The sequence below is a fragment of the Coenobita brevimanus genome, chromosome 81 (genome assembly GCF_032717465.1).
Source record: "Coenobita brevimanus isolate Jiangsu-jjx chromosome 81, ASM3271746v2, whole genome shotgun sequence".
Classification (NCBI taxonomy): Eukaryota; Metazoa; Arthropoda; class Malacostraca; order Decapoda; family Coenobitidae; genus Coenobita; species Coenobita brevimanus.
In genome coordinates this window covers 6,648,908-6,667,543 of record NC_137034.1, presented here as the reverse complement: position 1 = coordinate 6,667,543, position 18,636 = coordinate 6,648,908, and the positions used below count along the sequence as shown (strand labels likewise).

General features: G+C 44.5%; 1 protein-coding gene across 1 annotated transcript in view; it reads right to left on the bottom strand.

The window, feature by feature from the left end:
* LOC145409543 (uncharacterized) overlaps positions 1 to 18,636 on the bottom strand; it is a 147,216-nt gene that overhangs the window by 83,331 nt on the left and 45,249 nt on the right. The window contains exon 2 of the mRNA XM_080279930.1: positions 17,949 to 18,081. The gene's annotated coding sequence lies outside the window, so the exon portion shown is untranslated. The remainder of the gene's footprint in view (positions 1 to 17,948; positions 18,082 to 18,636) is intronic.

Genomic DNA, 18,636 nt, shown 5'->3' with positions numbered 1-18,636 from the left:
GTACTGTTGTTTGCAGATGATACTGTGTTGTTGAGTGAAGACGAAGGGGAGCTGCAAGGCTTGGTGGATGAGTTTGGGAGAGTGTGTAAGAAACGGAATCTAAAGGTGAATGTAGGGAAGAGTAAAGTGATGGTCTTTGAGAGAGGTGAAGCCAGTGAATGTACAGCGAGGTTGGATGGTGAGGAATTGGAAAATGTGAGTACGTTTAAGTACTTGGGTAGTGTGATGAGTAAGGATGGAGGTTTGGAGGGTGAAGTGCTTGAAAGGGAGCAGCAAGGAAGAAAGGTTGCTGGTTCTTTGAAAGCAGTGATAAGAAACAGGGAAGTGAGCATGGAAGTGAAAAAGTTACTATATGACGGTATTGTGATACCAACTCTAACGTATGGAAGTGAAGTTTGGACGTTGTTGGAAGGACACAAGTCAAGAGTGAGAGCAGTGGAAATGAGTTATTTAAGAGGAGCTTGTGGAGTCACATGGAGAGACAGGCTGACGAATGAGGATATAAAGGAGCGTTGTGGTGTTGATGTGGATGTGATAGGAAGCGTTATGAGGAACACACTGAGGTGGTTTGGCCACGTGGAGAGGATGGAGGGTGAAAGACTGACGAAGAGAGTGTATGTGAGTGAGGTGGATGGGGGAAGAGGGAGGGGGAGGCCGAGGATGAGATGGAGGGATGGGGTGGAGAGGTATATGAGAGAGGGGGGTGTGAGTTGGGAGCAGGGCAGTGAAATGGCGGGGGACAGGGCGACTTGGAGGCGATTTGTTTGTGGCCACCCCAAACGGGATTGAGGCGTCTGGCAATAGATAGATAGATAGATTTTTCACTTTCCTCTGCTGGCCAATATTCATAGGCTGAAAGAGGTCTGGTATATTTCTTTGCCCTCTCATTTTCCTCTGCTGGCTAATATTCGTAAGCTCAGGGAGTCTTGAACACACACACACACACACACACACACACACACACACACACACACACACACACACACACACACACACACACACACACACACACACACACACACACACACACACACACACACACTGCCTTGTTTCGTCAGATCTCAACAAGACAGGGCCCTGAGGTGTAGGTGTGTGTGTGTGTGTGTGTGTGTGTGTGTGTGTGTGTGTGTGTGAACTGGTCCGAGGTTTGACACACTACACGACCACCACTTGCACACGTCCTTGTTCTGAGAGAGAGAGAGAGAGAGAGAGAGAGAGAGAGAGAGAGAGAGAGAGAGAGAGAGAGAGAGAGAGAGCATACTCTTGTGTTTGTGAGGGTATTCACACTTGTCGATATGTGTAAGCTCCTTTGTGTGTGTGTGTGTGTGTGTGTGTGTGTGTGTGTGTGTGTTCATATTAGGACTGTAAACACTCACATGTGTACTTTTTAACCCTTCAGTTTAAGCTCTTGTTTTAAATCCTCTTTTTGCCTAGTTAAAGAAATTCATGAATAATTAACCTCTCTCTCTCTCTCTCTCTCTCTCTCTCTCTCTCTCTCTCTCTCTCTCTCTCTCTCTCTCTCTCTCTCTCGTTATCTATATATCAGTCTATCTGTGTCTGCAAGTCTGTTCTCACACTATATCACACACACACACACACACACACACACACACACACACACACACACACACACACACACACACACACACACACCACTTCTAACCCTTGCTAGTTGCGAGTTTGAGTGTGTCTGAGTGCGTGCGAGGGGAGGAGAGTGAATAGTGAATGCTTTATACACCACTTAGGAGAGAGGAAAAAAAATAGGAGGAAAAAGAATTAGGAAGTGAGAGGAGAATAAATAAAGCTGGGTGAAGAAGAGAGAGAGAGAGAGAGAGAGAGAGAGAGAGAGAGAGAGAGAGAGAGGGGAAGGATAGATGAGAGGAGTAAATGAATTAAATGGATGAGTAATAGTGATGGAAAGAAGAGAGATCGGTTGGTAGAGACAAACAGACAGACAGAGACAGAGACCGAGACAGACAGAGAGAGAATTAGACTATTTAGATCCATGCAAAAGGGCTATAATTTATATAAAAGAAGATTCGTAATGACAGAGGAAAGGAAAACAAGAATGCAATGACAGTACAAAGATACGTGAAAATTTGGATGAAGGAGAAATTGAAAAGTGGAAGAGAGAAGAGAATAAAAGTAGTAATAGATACGAAAATAAAGTATTAAAAAAAAAAAGTAAGCTAAGAGACATGGAGGAGAGTAAAAAGAGAGGAAATAGATTATGAGAAAGAAAAGGAAGAAGAGTAGGGAGTAAGAGAAGGAAGAAAAATATTAACTAGGAAGTGGGACTGAAGGAAAGAGGCTAAATATAATATATATAAGAAAATGTAGACAAAACGAAAGGATGACGTGAGAGAAGAAGGAAATATTAAAGAAAACTTGGCTGCGACAGAGAGAAAAAATACGTGAAATGAGAAAATAAAATGAGAAAAAAGAAACAGAAAACTGGAAGGCATTGGAGAAAAAATGAAATAGAAGAAATGAGAGAAAAAAGACCCTGAAACTGCAAGAAGTGGATGTAAAGAAAATGAGAACTGCGAGGGGAAAATTCAATATGAGAGGATTATAAGTGAGATAGTAGGAGAAATGTAAAACAGAGAATTGTAAGTCACTGGAGAGAAAAAATTAGATGAAAAGAGGAAGCTGGGGAGAGAGAAAATATAATAAGCATGGAAGAAAATTAAATAAACACAAGAAAGAAAACAGGGAGAAAATGAAAATGGGAAGCGAGAGGAAGGGCGACTCCGGGAACTTCCTCTAGTGATGTAACCTGTAAATTTTTAATGGTATTCCCAGCGCTGCGCCTAAAACTGGGGCACACGCACACTCAGCACACACGCACATGGCCTACGCACACGCAACACACATGTACATGACCCACGCACACGCAATGCACACTTACACGCATATAGTCTAAAGGAGAACATTGTATAGGTCATTTAAATGCATGGTAAAAGCCAGTTGTTCCTTCACACACACACACACACACACACACACACACACACACACACACACACACACACACACACACACACACACACACACACACACACACACACACACACACGTCACCAAAATAACAGTATTATTGGCAGTGGTAAAAATATAAAGACAATGCCACACCAAACGTCCACCACTTCTGGCACTGAATATATACGTTTAGATTCTACTTCATAGATGGGGATTATGGATTGAGAGAGAGAGAGAGAGAGAGAGAGAGAGAGAGAGAGAGAGAGAGAGGGAGGGATGTGGAGAAGCAGTTTGTGTTGTGTGTGTGGGTGTGGGTGTGGGTGTGGGTGTGTGGGTGTGGGTGTGGGTGAGAGAGAGAGAGAGAGTAGAAAGAAATAAAGGATTCAATATATACATTTAGATTCCACTTCCTAAATGCCAATTCTGAATTCTCGTCCTTGGAAATCATTTACGAGGAAAGTGTGATGGTTGTGTGAGGAGGAGGAGGAGGCAGGGACGCTGGAATTAGGATTGAAATTGAAGTGATGGGCCTTGTGTGTGTGTGTGTGTGTGTGTGTGTGTGTGTGTGTGTGTGTGTGTGTGTGTGTGTGTGTGTGTGTGTGTGTGTGAGAGAGAGAGAGAGAGAGAGAGAGAGAGAGAGACCTGTACAATGATCTTTTTTGTTGTTGTGTTGTGGTGCTGTGTTGTGATGTGTTGTGTTGTGTGTGTGATGAATGTAATTGTGTGTATGTGTTAATATTTTTGTGCGTTTGTGTGTGCATGTGACTGTGTAACTGTATGTGTATGGTCTTTCTGTATGAAAGTAATTGTCCTTGTATGTGCGTTTGTAGTGCAATGTGTCAGTATGAATGTGTGTGTGTGTGTGTGTGTGTGTGTGTGTGTGTGTGTGTGTGTGTGTGTGTGTGTGTGTTTGCGTGTGTTAGTATGCATGTGTCTGTTTGCCAACCTCTCTTATTTTCCTGGAAGCCCAAGCAGGCTCCGAAAACAGAAAACTGGATTGTAAATAAAAAACAGTGCCTCGCTACGAACATTGCTCCTTCGCTCTGAGGGGTCTTTCCATGTAGCTTCTTTCCCCTCATCCACTTCAACTGGATCGAGTATTCTTTATGTTTTGCAGAGCTTATATTTAGTTTTCTTTGACCCCTTGAATGTAAAAAGTCCCCCTAAGCTGAATAAAATCGTCTGGAGAGAGAGACAAGCAGAAGAGAGTCGTAGGGAATGGGGTTCACGATTAAGGTCGAGAAAAATGCAAGAACCATTCCCCATCCCCTTCCCCAAGCCTTCCCTAGCCCAGTACTCCTCAGCCTCACATCCCCCTCACGAACCCCGTTACCCTCTACTTTCCCAGACTCCCTGTACTCCACCTACTCCACTCCGCTGCTTATTACCAACACAGAACTTGGGTAAACTCTCTCTGGCAGGTGGCAAAGAAGTCCTGGGATTCACTCGCAGGCGGGCTACAAAAACCAGCCTAAGGAGAGTATGAATTTGAATTACCCTCGACTGACTTTTAAGGAGAGTAGGAGTGTCGGGGGAGGAGGAGGTTTGGGGAGAAGCATTCTGTGTGACCAGGCAGAGGAGCACATTTGTGGAGAGATGTTCGTATAATATTGCACTCTTGATTCTCACTAATATGAGTTGGGTGAGACTTCAAATATTTTTCTGCCAAGTATTTCACCTTGCCTACCTGTCACTATCCCCTCCTGGCTAATTTTCCTGAGCTGCGAGAGGCTTGATATATTTATCTGACCAGTATTTCACCTCTTCAGCTTCTCGCTTTCCACTACTGGCTAATATTCCTGAGCTGCGAGAGGCTTGATATATTTATCTGACCAGTATTTCACCTCTTCAGCTTCTCGCTTTCCACTACTGGCTAATATTGCTAAGCTGCGAGAGGCTTGATATACTTCTCTGCCCAGTATTTAACCTCTTCTGCTTCTCACTGTCCGCTACTGGCTAATATTGCTAAGCTGCGAGAGGCTTGGCATGTTACTCTGGCCATAGATGATTCTCTCTGATATGATGCGTCAGGGAGGACAGTGACGGACATGCCCTAAGTGTGATGTAGACGCAGTGGAATATTTTGTCCCATACTGTACCGTCACGTTCAAAAGTTTGTTGACGCTCTTGTTCCGGCTGTGGCAGGAAATATTCAGAGTAGTGTGTGAAAAAGAAACATAGAGAGAGAGAGAAAGAAAAAGAAAGAAAATGTTATACTCTCACTGCCTTACTAGTCTTCCTTTGAGCATTCAACACCTGTCATTCTCTCACTTTCTCTCTCTTTCTTCCTCACTTACTCTCTTTCAGGCTCCCCCTCTCGCTTTCTTCCCTCCCCTCTCACTCTCGCTCTGCTCCTTCTCTCTCTTTTTTCCCTCTGGATTTATTTCTTCCACACCGTCTCCTGTGTCCGCTTTTCTCTCTTCTCTCTCTTTCTGGCTCTATCTTTACAGCTTGATCTCTCTCTCTCTCTCTCTCTCTCTCTCTCTCTCTCTCTCTCTCTCTCTCTCTCTCTCTCTCTCACACACACACACACACACACACACACACACACACACACACACACACACACACACACACACGCGTTTATTTCTTCCACCCCGTCTCTCCTTTCCTCCTACGATTTCCTCTCTCTCTTTCTCTCACATATATTTCTCTAACTTTTTCTCCTTCCTTTCCTTCCGTATCGATTTCGTCCCTCTTATGTCTCTATGTTTCTCCTCTCTCTCCTCCCTCTCTCTCCTCCATTTCTCTCCTCCTTTTCCTCTCCTATCTTCTTTCCTTCTCCTCTTTCCCCCCTCTCCTCCTCCTTTCCTCTTCCTCTCCTTCCCGTTTCTTCTTTTCTTCTGTTCTTCCTTCAGCCTTAGTTCCTTATTTTCACATTCTCTTCTCCTCTCTCTCTCTCTCTCTCTCTCTCTCCCTTTCTTATGCTCCCCTCCCCTCTTTTCCTCTCAGCTTCCTCTTCCTCTCCTCTACATCTTTCCTCCTCTTCTCTCCCTTCTTAGCCTTCTTCCATGCTTCCTCTCTTTCCTTCCCCTACTTTCCCCTCTCTCCCTGTCCCCTTTTTCATCTTCCCCTCTTCCTCTTCCTCTCATTTTCTCTTCTCCTTCCTCTTCTACCTTTCTCTTCTTCCCTCTTTTTCTCTCCTGTTTCCCTCCTCTTTCCTCTTCTACACATCCTCTCCCTTTTTCTCTATTTCTCTCCCTCTCCTCCCTTGCTTTTCCTCTTCCTCTTTTTTTTTTCCCCTTTCCCACCTTTCCCCTCCACTACACATCTCTTCCTTTCCTTTCATCTCCCTTCCCCTCCCCTCCCCTTCTTCCTTTTCCCTCCCCTCTATCTCCCCTCCTCCTCTTCCTCTCTCCTCACCCTCTTCCTCTTTCACTCCTCTCATCCTTCCCTTTCCCCTCTCCTCTTCTTCTCCCCTTTTCCTTCCTCTCATTCTCCCCTCTTCTTCTCCTCTATTCCTCTCCCTCCTCCTCCTCCTCGCTTCCTCTTCCTCTTCCTCCTCTTCCTTCCCTCCTCCCTTCTTCCGCCACGCAGCTTCCCAATAAAATCAGCAAGTGGATGAGTATTGTGTTCAGAAAATACTCGCCGTCCACTTAACCGACCAAGCAAGAACTGGGGCCACTTTAAGCACCATATTCCAAGTGCCACTGTACGGAGCACCCTTTCCTCAGCGATTTATTCAAGGGAAAGATTGGGACGTGGTATTCTGGATGGTATTTTGAAGCGTATCACATTTTCTTAACTAATTTATTCTGTCTATTACGCTGCCAGAATCTGGGCCACTTTAAGCACTGTATTTCAAGTGCCACTGTAAGGAGCACCCTTTTCTCGGCGATTTATTCAAGGGAAAGATTGGGACGTGGAATTCTGGGTGGTATTTTGAAGCGTCGTATTACCCTTTTTTAAGTAATTTATTCTGCCTATTACGCTGCAAGAATCTGGGCCACTTTGAGCACTGTATTTCAAGTGCCACTGTATGGAGCACACTTTTCCTGGCGACTTATTCTAGAGGAAGATTGGTGGCACTGAAAGCTTCCTCGGTGGCACTGAAAGCTTCCTCGGTGGCACTGTAAACTCCTCAACACCTTCTTTTTTGCGATTCATTCTAGGGTTAGGCAGAGAGAACTTAGGTAGACTGCTTATACTTACGTTTTATTTTTGTTAATTTCTTTAGGTATTTAAAGAAAAGTATATTGTGGTGTTAAATTCTCTCTCTCTCTCTCTCTCTCTCTCTCTCTCTCTCTCTCTCTCTCTCTCTCTCTCAGTCAGGTCACGTTAGGAACAAAATTACTATATAGCTCGAGTCACTGGATGAAAGAGAGAGTGGTAAAAGGAGAGGGGGAGAGAGAGAGAGAGAGAGAGAGAGAGAGAGGAAAGAAAAAAAAATGTATGAGAGACGAAGGCACAGAGACAAAAAGCAGTGAGAGTTAGAGAAAGAGAGAGAGAGAGAGAGAGAGGAAAGCGGGAGAGAAATACACACAGAGACAGGGAGACAGAGAGATAAATGATGAGAGGGAGGGAGGGAAGAGAGAGAAAAAGAAAGATAGATAAGCATGAAAAATGAAAGAGAAATGTAAGTGAACAGCGAAGGAAGGGGAAGTGAGGAGGAGAGACGAGGAGGAAGAGGGAAAGATGTTGAAAGATGTGAAGATGAAGGAGAAAGAAGGAGGTAAAGAGGATGAGGAGCAGTTAGAGAAAGAATTGGAGGAAGAAGAAGAAGAAGAGGGAGGAGGAGGAGGAGGAGGAAAAAGAGGAGGAAGAGAAGGAAGAAGGAAAGATGTGAAGATGAAGGAGAAGAAGGAGGTAAAGAGGATGAGGAGCAGTTAGAGAAAGAAGAGGAGGAGGAAGAAGGAGGAGGAGGAAGAAGAATTAGAGGAGGAAGAGAAGGGAGAGGGGAAGGTGTTGAAAGATGTGAAGATGAAGGAAAAATAATGTAAAGAGAATGAGGAGCAGTTAGAGGAAGAAGAGAAGGAGGAAAAGGAAGACAAGGAAAAAGAAAAAGGAAGAGAAAAAAGTAGAAAAAGGAGGAGAAAGAAGAAGAAAAGGAGGAGGAAGAGAAGGAGGAGGAGGAAAGAAGGAAAGGGGAAGAAGAAGATAACGAGGGGAGATGAAGAAAAGAGGAAGAAAATAAATGAGGTCGAACTGTGAGGAGGAGAGGGAGGAAGGAAAAGAGGGAGGGGAAGAGGAGGAAGAATAAGTAGAGTAAAAAAGAAGAGGAGACGAAGGAGGAAGAACAGAGAAAATGCAGGAAAAATACATAGGAGAAATAAAAAGAGGAGGAGGAAGAAAAAGATGAGGAGTGGTGTGGAGGAAGAGGTGAAGAAGATGAAGTACGGGATGCGAAAACGGAGAAGGAGAGGGAGGACGAGGAGGAAGAAAAATGGAGTCAACCCGGCCATAAATTTCGGGGAATGTAAGCAAAGACGCAAGAATAATATTGTGTTTGCAGTTTTTGACGCTGTGAATTAGTTTGTTTATCGTCTTTTAGAAAACTGCCTTTATTCCTCCACTGGTACATTTTTGGAACTGTAATGGAGAGGCGCCTTCACGGGGTGGCACTGGACGCAACTTCAGCCTACAGCCTACCGTGTTCACTTTACTAATAAGCTTGGAACCACAGCAAGTTTTACAGAGAGAGACAGACAGACAGAGACGGAAATAGAAAAACAGACATACAAACAGAGATTTCACCTCCACAGTTAGCCACCCTGTTACCCTCAAAAAATACTGAGAGAGAGAGAGGGGGGGGAGAGAGAGAGAGAGAGTTAGAGAGAGAAAGAGAGACAGAAACGAGACTTCTTTACCCCACAAAAATACTGAGTGCTGAAGTGGCCCCCAAGGACTTCACCCCAACACACCAAACGGAATCTTTTATGGAACCACTTGGATAATTTTTCACGCCTCCAACCTCGCCCTTGGGGGGGAGTAGAATCTGAAATCTTGTTTAATAATTGCATGACTATTTTTTTCACCTAATTATCACTTTCTAGAGACGATTTTAGTGAGTTTTTGATAGATTTTTTGAGTAGTTCTCTCTCTCTCTCTCTCTCTGTCTCTCTCTCTCTCTCTCTCTCTCTCTCTCTCTCTCTCTCTCTCTCTCTCTCTCTCTCTCTCTCTCTCTCTCTCTCTCTCTCTCTCTCTCTCCCTCTCAAAGAAAAATAAACGAAGAATATAAGGTCACGGGACTGAAAGGGTTGAATCTGATTATTTGTTTATGTAAAATGAAAGAATCAATGACTAGACAGCCGCGTGAAAAGAAAAAAAATAGTTGCCATCATCATCGTCGTCAGTAAAGTCAGCATTAACGAAACTGAACTTCTTGCGCTGTTCCCTGCCCCAGCCGGGATTCGAACCTGCGATCGTGGACTGCACACCCCCTCTTTACCGACTCAGCCACCTCCTTCCCCCATAAGACCGTGAACAGAAGCCAGTATTAACCTTGTCTCCCTAGAATCAAGACGCTACTGTTGCTATAACGAAAGTAAAACACACCTGAACTCCCAATCTCTCAGGGAATATAATCGTGAATTCGGAGGGCTCCTTAGCACCCCCTCTATAGCGAGTTATTTTGTACACTGCACCTTAATATTCTCTATGTTGTCACTAAAAGGCGTTCCGTAATTATAAAGTAGGTTATTGACATGAAAATATAAACCATTTCATAAACGCATCTTCACTCATTTATTCCACTTAGCACTCGTTGACCTTAGCGATTATTTTGATTATTTTTTATATATTACACTTTATCAGTTCCTTCTGTGCTACTTCATACATAATTTAAACGTCATCTGTTTTATTGTAGATACGAATAAACGTTTGTATTCGGCTTAATGGAAACGTTTTGGCTGAAGTTAAACTAATAAGGAAGAAGAGAGTTTCCTAAAGGCAAGACAACACAGCCCAGAGATATGACTGTTTTGTGAGGTAACAAGGAGGTGGTCTGGTCACACACACACACACACACACACACACACACACACACACACACACACACACACACACACACACACACACACACACACACACACACACAGGTCCTTAGGCATGTTTGGACAGCATTTAACCTACCTTTGAGTTTTCTGAGGACACACATTAGTTTAATAATTGTTTGAGTATGTCTGGATTCTTGAGTGTTGTTCTTCTGTATCTGCCTGTTATATTTTACTCTTTTCACTTTAACTTGGCATAAAACTGACATTTCTTCGTCTTGAATATTGAGTTATAGCAGGAGTTAACACGGGGACACAGCACTAGTCACGAAGGAGTGCTATGGAAAGGATGTAGGGCCGTAGTATTGTCTTATTTTGCCAGCGAGCTTCGGGAAATATGCTTCAGAATGACGGAAATCAGGGACAAGTTAAGGTGGATCTGACCTATCTTGGAGGAGTTGGTGGAGTAACGTGGAGAGAGAGAGAGACAGACAAATGAGGAAGTTAGGGAGTGCTGTGGTGGTGTTGTGTATGCGAAAGTAAAGAAGGAGTTGCATGACAAAAGTGTGATCCCCACTTTAACGTTCAGAAGTAAGGCTTGGATTTTGCTGGAAGGACACAAGCCAAAAGTGAGAGGAACGGAATTGAGTTATCTGAGAGGAGCGTGTGGAAGTTACGTGGAGAGACAGACAAATGAGGAAGTTAAGGAGCTTTGTGGTATAGATGTGGGGAGTTGTATGGAGAGACAGGCAGACATAAATGAAGTTAGGAAGCTTTATGGTGTTGATGGGGAAAGTTAAGTAGACAGGCATACAGACAATTAAGGAAGTTAGGAAGAATTGTGGTGTTGATGGGAGTTACGTGGAGGGACAGACAAGTGATGATGTTAAGGAGAACTGCTGTGTTGATGTGGATGTCCTGGAATGTGTTAAGAGGTTTATCCTGAGGTAGTCATGTGGAGAGAACGGAGAAAGAGATACATATTCACTCGCTCACCATTCAGTCCCTTGGAATCTATACTGCACCTCACAAACATACACATCCACACTTGGCTTCGCACCACCTATCAGCCAGAGTCTATTTGAGTAAATATCACATAATACCAGTTCTTGGACATACCACACTGAAAGAACATAATACCCTACATCATTCCAGCATATTCTCGGTATACCAAATTCAGACATACCGCACAGTGCACGAATATACCCAATATACTAGGCGTCTCTTCCATTATGCTGAATTATCTGGTATAACTCACGAGGAGGCGAGTGTTTTGGGAATTCCTCATGTCAGGTGAGGAATATTTGCACGCCAGAAGGAAAGGAAGACCGAGGGTAACATGAAGTGATGGTCAAGTGGTTAGGGAAGTGGTCTTCTGTTCGAAAGGACGTACGTTCAGTCCCAGACAGGGTCAGAAAACTGTATCGTGATTTGACGTTCGTGAAAAGAGAATATGACACACACACACACACACACACACACACACACACACACACACACACACACACACACACACACACACACACACACAAAAGAAGTGGGGAGGGAATCTTCACACATAAACCAGGTCACTCACAAGGGGCACTTCTACAGGGGTGTCGGGGGGTAGGGTCAGGATGGAGGGGGGGGGGCCAAACCACCAGGTAATTCTCCGCAGGTGTTTCGTATGCGGCCGTAAGATCAGTTTCAGATTTCGCTTTGGATATCCGGAAACGATTAAATACTTCCCCTGTCCTTGCCCAACCCACCTTCCGATTTTCACTCAGTTTTGCGGACCCGAATTTTCAGTGTTTTTTACGGAACCCTGGATTTTCACTGGCTTTTGCGGGACTGTGGATTCTGGTCTACGTTTTTGGAGTGTGTGTGTGTGTGTGTGTGTGTGTGTGTGTGTGTGTGTGTGTGTGTGTGTGTGTGTGTGTGTGTGTGTGTGTGTGTGGGTGGGTGGGTGGGTGGGTGGGTGGGTTTTAGTCTTAGAGCCTTATTGTGTGTGTGTGTGTGTGTGTGTGTGTGTGTGTGTGTGTGTGTGTGTCAGAATATATCAAGACGCCAGATTCTCAAGCCATCTCTAGCCGAAAGCCACAGTGTTGGGTAAAACGTCAAAGTTAAGCTGAAAGTCAGAAAGTTACCAAGTCCCTCGTCCCCCTAGTTTCTTAGTTGTTTAGAGGTGGGCAGGAGGGAGGGAAAAGGGAGGGGGGGGAGACAGAAGGGAGGGAATAGCGAAGGAGGAGATAGGAGGGATGGAGAAGTGAAGGGGTTAGGAATCGAGGTGGGAAAAGGAAGATGGAGAGAAATAAGGCAGGAGAGGTGGGAAAGGAGGGAGAAGTAGGAGAGAATGGGGACGAAGGAACTAGGACGAAAATTGGGCAGGTAGGGGGCGAGAGGGGAGAGGTAGAGGGTGTGGGAGAGGAGGAGAAAGGAAGGCAGGGAAGAGAAGTAGAAAGGTATGGGAAGTAGAAGAGGAAGGGAAAGTGGGTAGGGAGGGGATGCAGGAGAGTAGGAGGGGTGAGGTAGGAAGGAGGAGTGTAGGAGTAAGGAGAAGGAAAAGTAGAAATGGAGGAGTGGAAAGGAAAAGGGAGGGGGAGGTAGGAGACGAACTGGGAAGGGGAAAGAGCAAGGGACATACTAGAGTAGGGGGAAAGAGGGATGGGGGAGAGGTAAGGGAGGTGGTGGTTGGGGGGGTAGTTCAGTATTAGAGATTAGGGTGCGGGTGATGGGTGAGGGGATGTGAGGAGAGAGAGAGTTATGACGGAAGAATAAGGTGAGGTGAGGGGTGGAGGTGTAGAGGTGGGGGTAGGAGTTGAGAGGGGGCAATTATGTGATATAGACAGAGATATGTAATTTGTGGTAGTGGGAAGGTGGGGAGAAGGAGGGGATGGGGAGAGTGGTAATGTGAAGAGGACAAGAATATGTGGTAGTGGAAAGAGGTGCAGATATGTGAGATTAGGTGTGGGAAGAGAGAGGCAGTTGTGGGAAAGAGAATTGTTAAAGAAGGTGAGGCATGTGGAATTAATGCAGCCAAGAAATGTGGAACTGGAGGCAAGAATATTGAGGAGAAATTGGAATGTGTGTGTGTGTGTGTGTGTGTGTGTGTGTGTGTGTGTGTGTGTGAGAGAGAGGAGGGGAGGGACAGTGGTATGGAAGAATTTGGAATGTGGAGTGTAAAAGAGGAATGTGAATATGCAAAAAATGTGGAGATAGATGTGGAGAAAGGAGGATGGAGTGTGTGAAGGTGGAGGAAAAAAGAATATGGAAGTGATAGGGTACGAATCTAGGGTCTGGGTACGGAAAGCTGAAAGAGGTGAGGAGTGTGTGTGTGTGTGTGTGTGTGTGTGTGTGTGTGTGTGTGTGTGTGTGTGTGTGTGTGTGTGTGTGTGTGTGTGTGTGTGTGTGTGTGTGTGTGTGTGTGTGTGTGTGTGTGTGTGTGTGTGTTTCTGGGTATAGGTTTGACTGCCTTTTTCCTCCTACGTGCCACACACCTCCACATGTCACCACTTTGCCACTAGTACCCACCGTCCATATTGTATACTTCCTGGGGCTGTCTCATTTAGAACTGGTGATATTGTATTAGCGGGAGTATTTTATAACACACTGGTGGGCCTTGTGGGAGAAAAATAGACAGTTTTAGCGAAATTTTACCCATAACAGTTCCCTACCCCAGTTTGTTCGAACCCTGGACCTTTCAAGCAGCAGACCACTACCGTAACCACATGGCCACTACAGAGAAGAGAGTTCATGGTTAAATAAAAATCGTATGACATAAGCAAGATTGAAGGGACGTCTTTGAATGGATCAGGTCTCACGTCAGCATAAATTATTGACGATTATTGAGTGCAGAATGAGCATATGGAATACCAGCATCAATGACAGGCGATTATTGAAGGTATGGCATAATTGCAGGAGACGATGGCACAAATTATCGAGGATTATAGCGGCAGGGAATAATCGAGTGGGAATGTGGGACGTTATTATGCGCGATTTTAGATGATGGCGTTCCTATCGTGTGGGTATTCCTGACACACACACACACACACACACACACACACACACACACACACACACACACACACACACACGCAGGGGGGGGAGCAGGCAGAGGTCAGGGTGGACTAATGGAATGTTCATAATATCCACGATGCTGGAATTGAGATAGTGTGGTGATGGTGATGTGATAGTGAGGTGGCAGGCGATAGTGAGGTGATAGTGAAGTGGTAGGGAGGTGATAGTGAGGCGATAGTGATGTGATTGTGAAGTGATAGGGTGATAGTGAAGTGATAGTGAGGTGATAGTGAGAAGACAGACGTGATTGTGAAGTGGTAGGGTGGTGATAATGAAGTGATAGTGAGGCGAGAGTGAGGTGATAGGGAAGTGATAGTGAAGTTACAGGTGATAGTGCTAGTTAGACACTCAGTACTACCAATCCAACCCAAACCTTTACCCTACTAATCACATACTACTCCTTCCCCTGCCAATCAGAATTTCCACATCAAACTACCCACAAACTCTAATCCTCTCTCTAACAATCAGATTCTCTAACTCACTCTGCCAATCAAATACTCGCCTAACCTGCGCCTCACCAATCATATACTAAACCTTACCCTGCCCATCAGATTTCAAACACACTCTGCTGATCAGATTTTCACCCCAGCACCGCCGATCAGAGACACAATACCGCTCCAGGCTCTCTCAAAGCTGCAGGGCTGGGTAGGATTCTTTACCTCAAACTCTTCCACACAAACTTTTCTCTGCCTTTCAGCCATCACTCAGGGGCGGGAGGGGGAGGATGGGGGAGAGGGAAGGGTAGGGGCAGGATGGTGAGGGAAGGGGAAGGGGTAGCAGGAGGAGGGGGAGGAAAGGAGTAGGGGAAGGACTGGGGCAGGGAGTGGGGGAGAGTAGGGAGGAATCTGAATCAGGGAAAGGGGAAAGATAGGAGAATATTTGGGGAGGGAAAGAGGAGAAAGAGAGAGGACGAAGAGTGGAAGGAAAAGTAAAGGGAGATTTCTGGGGAGAGGAAAAAGGAAAGAGAAAAGTATTGGGTCAAGGAAGAGAGACGTGAAGGAGTGTATCAGGGGAAGGAAAGAAAGGGTGGATGGGAAACTATGTGGAGAAAAGGGAAAGGAAAGGAAAGGAAGCCTAAAGGAAGGAACAGAGGAAGAAGAGAGAGAGAGAGAGAGAGAGAGAGAGAGAGAGAGAGAGAGAGAGAAAGGGGAGGGGGCCTAGCAAAATAAGTAGCTGGTGTAATTGACGTGTGAAAGAGCAGGTGTTGGAGAGTGAATTTTTGGGTGAGAAAGTTTCTGTCTACTTCACTGCCTATCTGAATGTCTGCTTGTGTGTCTCTGCCTCTCTACCTGTTTACGTAACTTTTGACTATCTGTCTATCTGTCTATATCCTTCTACCTTTCTATACAGTATATCTATCAATCTATAGGCCTACCTGTGTGAATGATCGTTTATCTGTCTCAATCAGTCTTAAGTCTATCTGCCTGTCTGTCTATCTCTGTCTATCTGTCGATCTATCTATCTATCTGTCTATCTATCTATCTATCTGTCTATCTTTTTATCTGTCTGTCTATCTGGGTATACAAAGATAAAATAATATACGCGTCGATATTTTTTTACGCTGTCTCTATGAAACTTTATTTTCATATAATTTTATTACCCCGTTTGTTTGTGTGTTTCATTACCTGTCTATCTGTCTGTCTGTCTGTCTCTCTGCCTGTCTGTCTGCCTGTCTGTCTGCCTGTCTCTCTGCCTCTCTTCCTGCCTTTTTGTCTGTCAGTAAAGAGGGGATCATTACAATCGAGTACCATCAGAGGAACAAATAATCTAATTTTTGGCAGAAAGATAAAAAAATCAACGTCAGGAGGTATGCATTCTCGGAGTACCCCTGTTCCTCTACCTTCTGAGTGACTTGCCTCTGATTGGCCGTACCTTCTTATTGTTCTTCATCGTCTTTCACTCTCCCTTCGTGAAATACCGACGCCTTCTCCTCTTTGACGGGTCTTCACAGTTTTTCTCCTTACTTGCTATAGTGCTTGTCTGTTCCCCGTCTGACAGCCTCCTCATCCTCTCTCTCTCTCTCTCTCTCTCTCTCTCTCTCTCTCTCTCTCTCTCTCTCTCTCTCTCTCTCTCTCTCTCTCTCACACACACACACACACACACACACACACACACACACACACACACACACACACACACACACACACACACAACTTTTCTCCTTCGTTGCCATAATGCCTGTCTGTTCTCCGTCTGGCAGCCTGTCTTTCTCTTCCCTTCTGTCTCTTTGCCGCGATTGTGATAGAGATCTGAAGTGGGTTGGTGCTTCAGTGTCTTTCTTTATCTGTCTATCTATCTACTTATCAATCCACTTATCTATCTATCTGTCTGTCTGTCTGTCTATCTATCTATCTATCTATCTATCTATATATATATATATATATATATATATATATATATATATATATATATATATATATATATATATATATATTTTCTCTTGATCTGTTTATCAGTCTCTACCAATATGTCCGTCTGTCTCTCTAACCTTTTGCCTTTCTGTCTACCCATCTCTCTCTCTCTCTCTCTCTCTCTCTCTCTCTCTCTCTCTCTCTCTCTCTATCTATCTATCTATCTATCTATCTATCTATCTCACAGCGTAGTTTTATCTGTGCCACCACGTGAAGGCGTCCCTCTCCATCACCATCCCTTCGCGTTCTCAGTTTTAATACCCTAGGACCCTACGACACTATACTGTGTGTGTGTGTGTGTGTGTGTGTGTGTGTGTGTGTGTGTGTGTGTGTGTGTGTGTGTGTGTGTGTGAGAGAGAGAGAGAGAGAACAGAGAAGCGAAAGGAATGCAAGAGAAACAGAGAGTAGAACTGGCAAGCTGAGAGAGAGAGAGAGAGAGAGAGAGAGAGGGAGGGAGGGAAATTCCTCCTTAATAAGCCCCTCCGTGGGGCTTAGACTGAGGATGTCATTACAGTGGAAGACAATGCCAATAGGGCACCCACAACGAGATGGATAGATAGATAGATAGATAAGGAGAGAGAGAGAGAGAGAGAGAGAGAGAGAGAGAGAGAGAGAGAAAGAGTATGAATATTTCCTTTTTCCCGCACGCAAAAGGTTTATAAACATTATTATTCTCAAATGTATATTATTCCATAAAATATATTCTCTGTTGCTACATTTATACATTCTCCTCAGTTTTAGTGTCATATTCTCACCGGTTAAGAATGTTCCGTAATATCTCTTCCTAAACGATTTTTTTTTTTGCTTAATACATCTTGCCGTCCTCTTGTGTGTTACTTATTCCATTCTAGTATCACCATACTGTGCATAAATAACGTACAAAACGATACTAGTCAGCCGTACCCAAAAATAAATCGGTAATGAAGGGATGTTAGGGAGCTTCCTTAATTAACGAGACTACAAGTATTTGGCATAAGAAGTTATCCTGTTTGTATCCATTTTGTACCCTCCTTTGCCCTCGCTCTGTACCCAAACTTTATTCTTCTCAGTTTGTACTCATGTTGACGGCTTGGTGAGGCGAGGTGTACTCTGGAAAATAAGTTCATCTGTTATTCCACTGCGTCTTCTTCGCACTTTGGGCATGTCCGTCACTTCCCTCCCTGATGCGTTATATCAGAGAGGATCATCTTTGGCCAGAGAAACACAGCAAGCCTCTCTCAGCTTAGAAATATTAACCAGTAGAGCACCCTGAGAAGAATAGGTGAAATACTAGGCAGAGAAACATACCAAGCCTCTCAGCTCAGAATTATAAGCTAGTAGAGGAAAGTGACAAGTAAAAGGGGTGAAATACGAGGCAGAGAAACATACCAAGCCCCTCTCAGCTTAGAATCATTAGCCAGCAGAGGACAGTGGTAAGTAGAAGAGGCGAAATATTAGGGTGGAATACAGTGCGAATTTTTATCTCTCACTTCATTGCATAGGAATCACAGTTTTAGTATGAGATAATTATTACCCTATCTCACAGCTGTATTTTAACTGTATAACTATCTCTTAAAAGTCTCAACTGTACCTGTATACTGGAGTAACAGATGCGTTCTTGTACCAAAGGACGAGTAGCACGGGGTCCTCTGGGTTATGTGACGTGATGTGGCAGGGGAGGCGAGCCGTGGACCCCCTCACTGCTGTTACTGCTACCAGCGTGCCTGTGGTGTAGAAGAGGGGTTGGGAGAGTTAGAAATGATTACACATATAGTTCTGGGTGTTAGACGATGAATTTCTAGTGATGAAGAGATTAACGTGCACTATAAGAAACACAATTCGGTTTGATAAGTCTTTCCTATACTGAACAGAATAAAAATATGAGATTGAAGGGACTAAAGCATTCAGTACAAAGATTTCTATTCTTGCATCATCTGGCGATGTTATCTAGGATTATTTCTGGCAAAGTAGATGGATTCGAGGCAGTATATACAGCCTAATCCCCTCATTACCTCAATTAAAAACGAGGTAAAAAATTGTCGACGATAGAAATATACCAGTACAACAGGCCACCCACTTCAAGGAGTCAATCTTCCCCTTGAATATATAACGAGCACACCCAGGCTCAGTGACCGACGCATCCAGCCAGAAAGACATTGCCGTAATCGTATTTGGCAGGCGATTTGAGCTGGGGAAGGGCGCGACACAACCCCTCATCCAGCCTAAAAATCTGAGCATAAATATTGAGGAGGGAGCGAGGGTGCGGCGGGAAGCGAGGA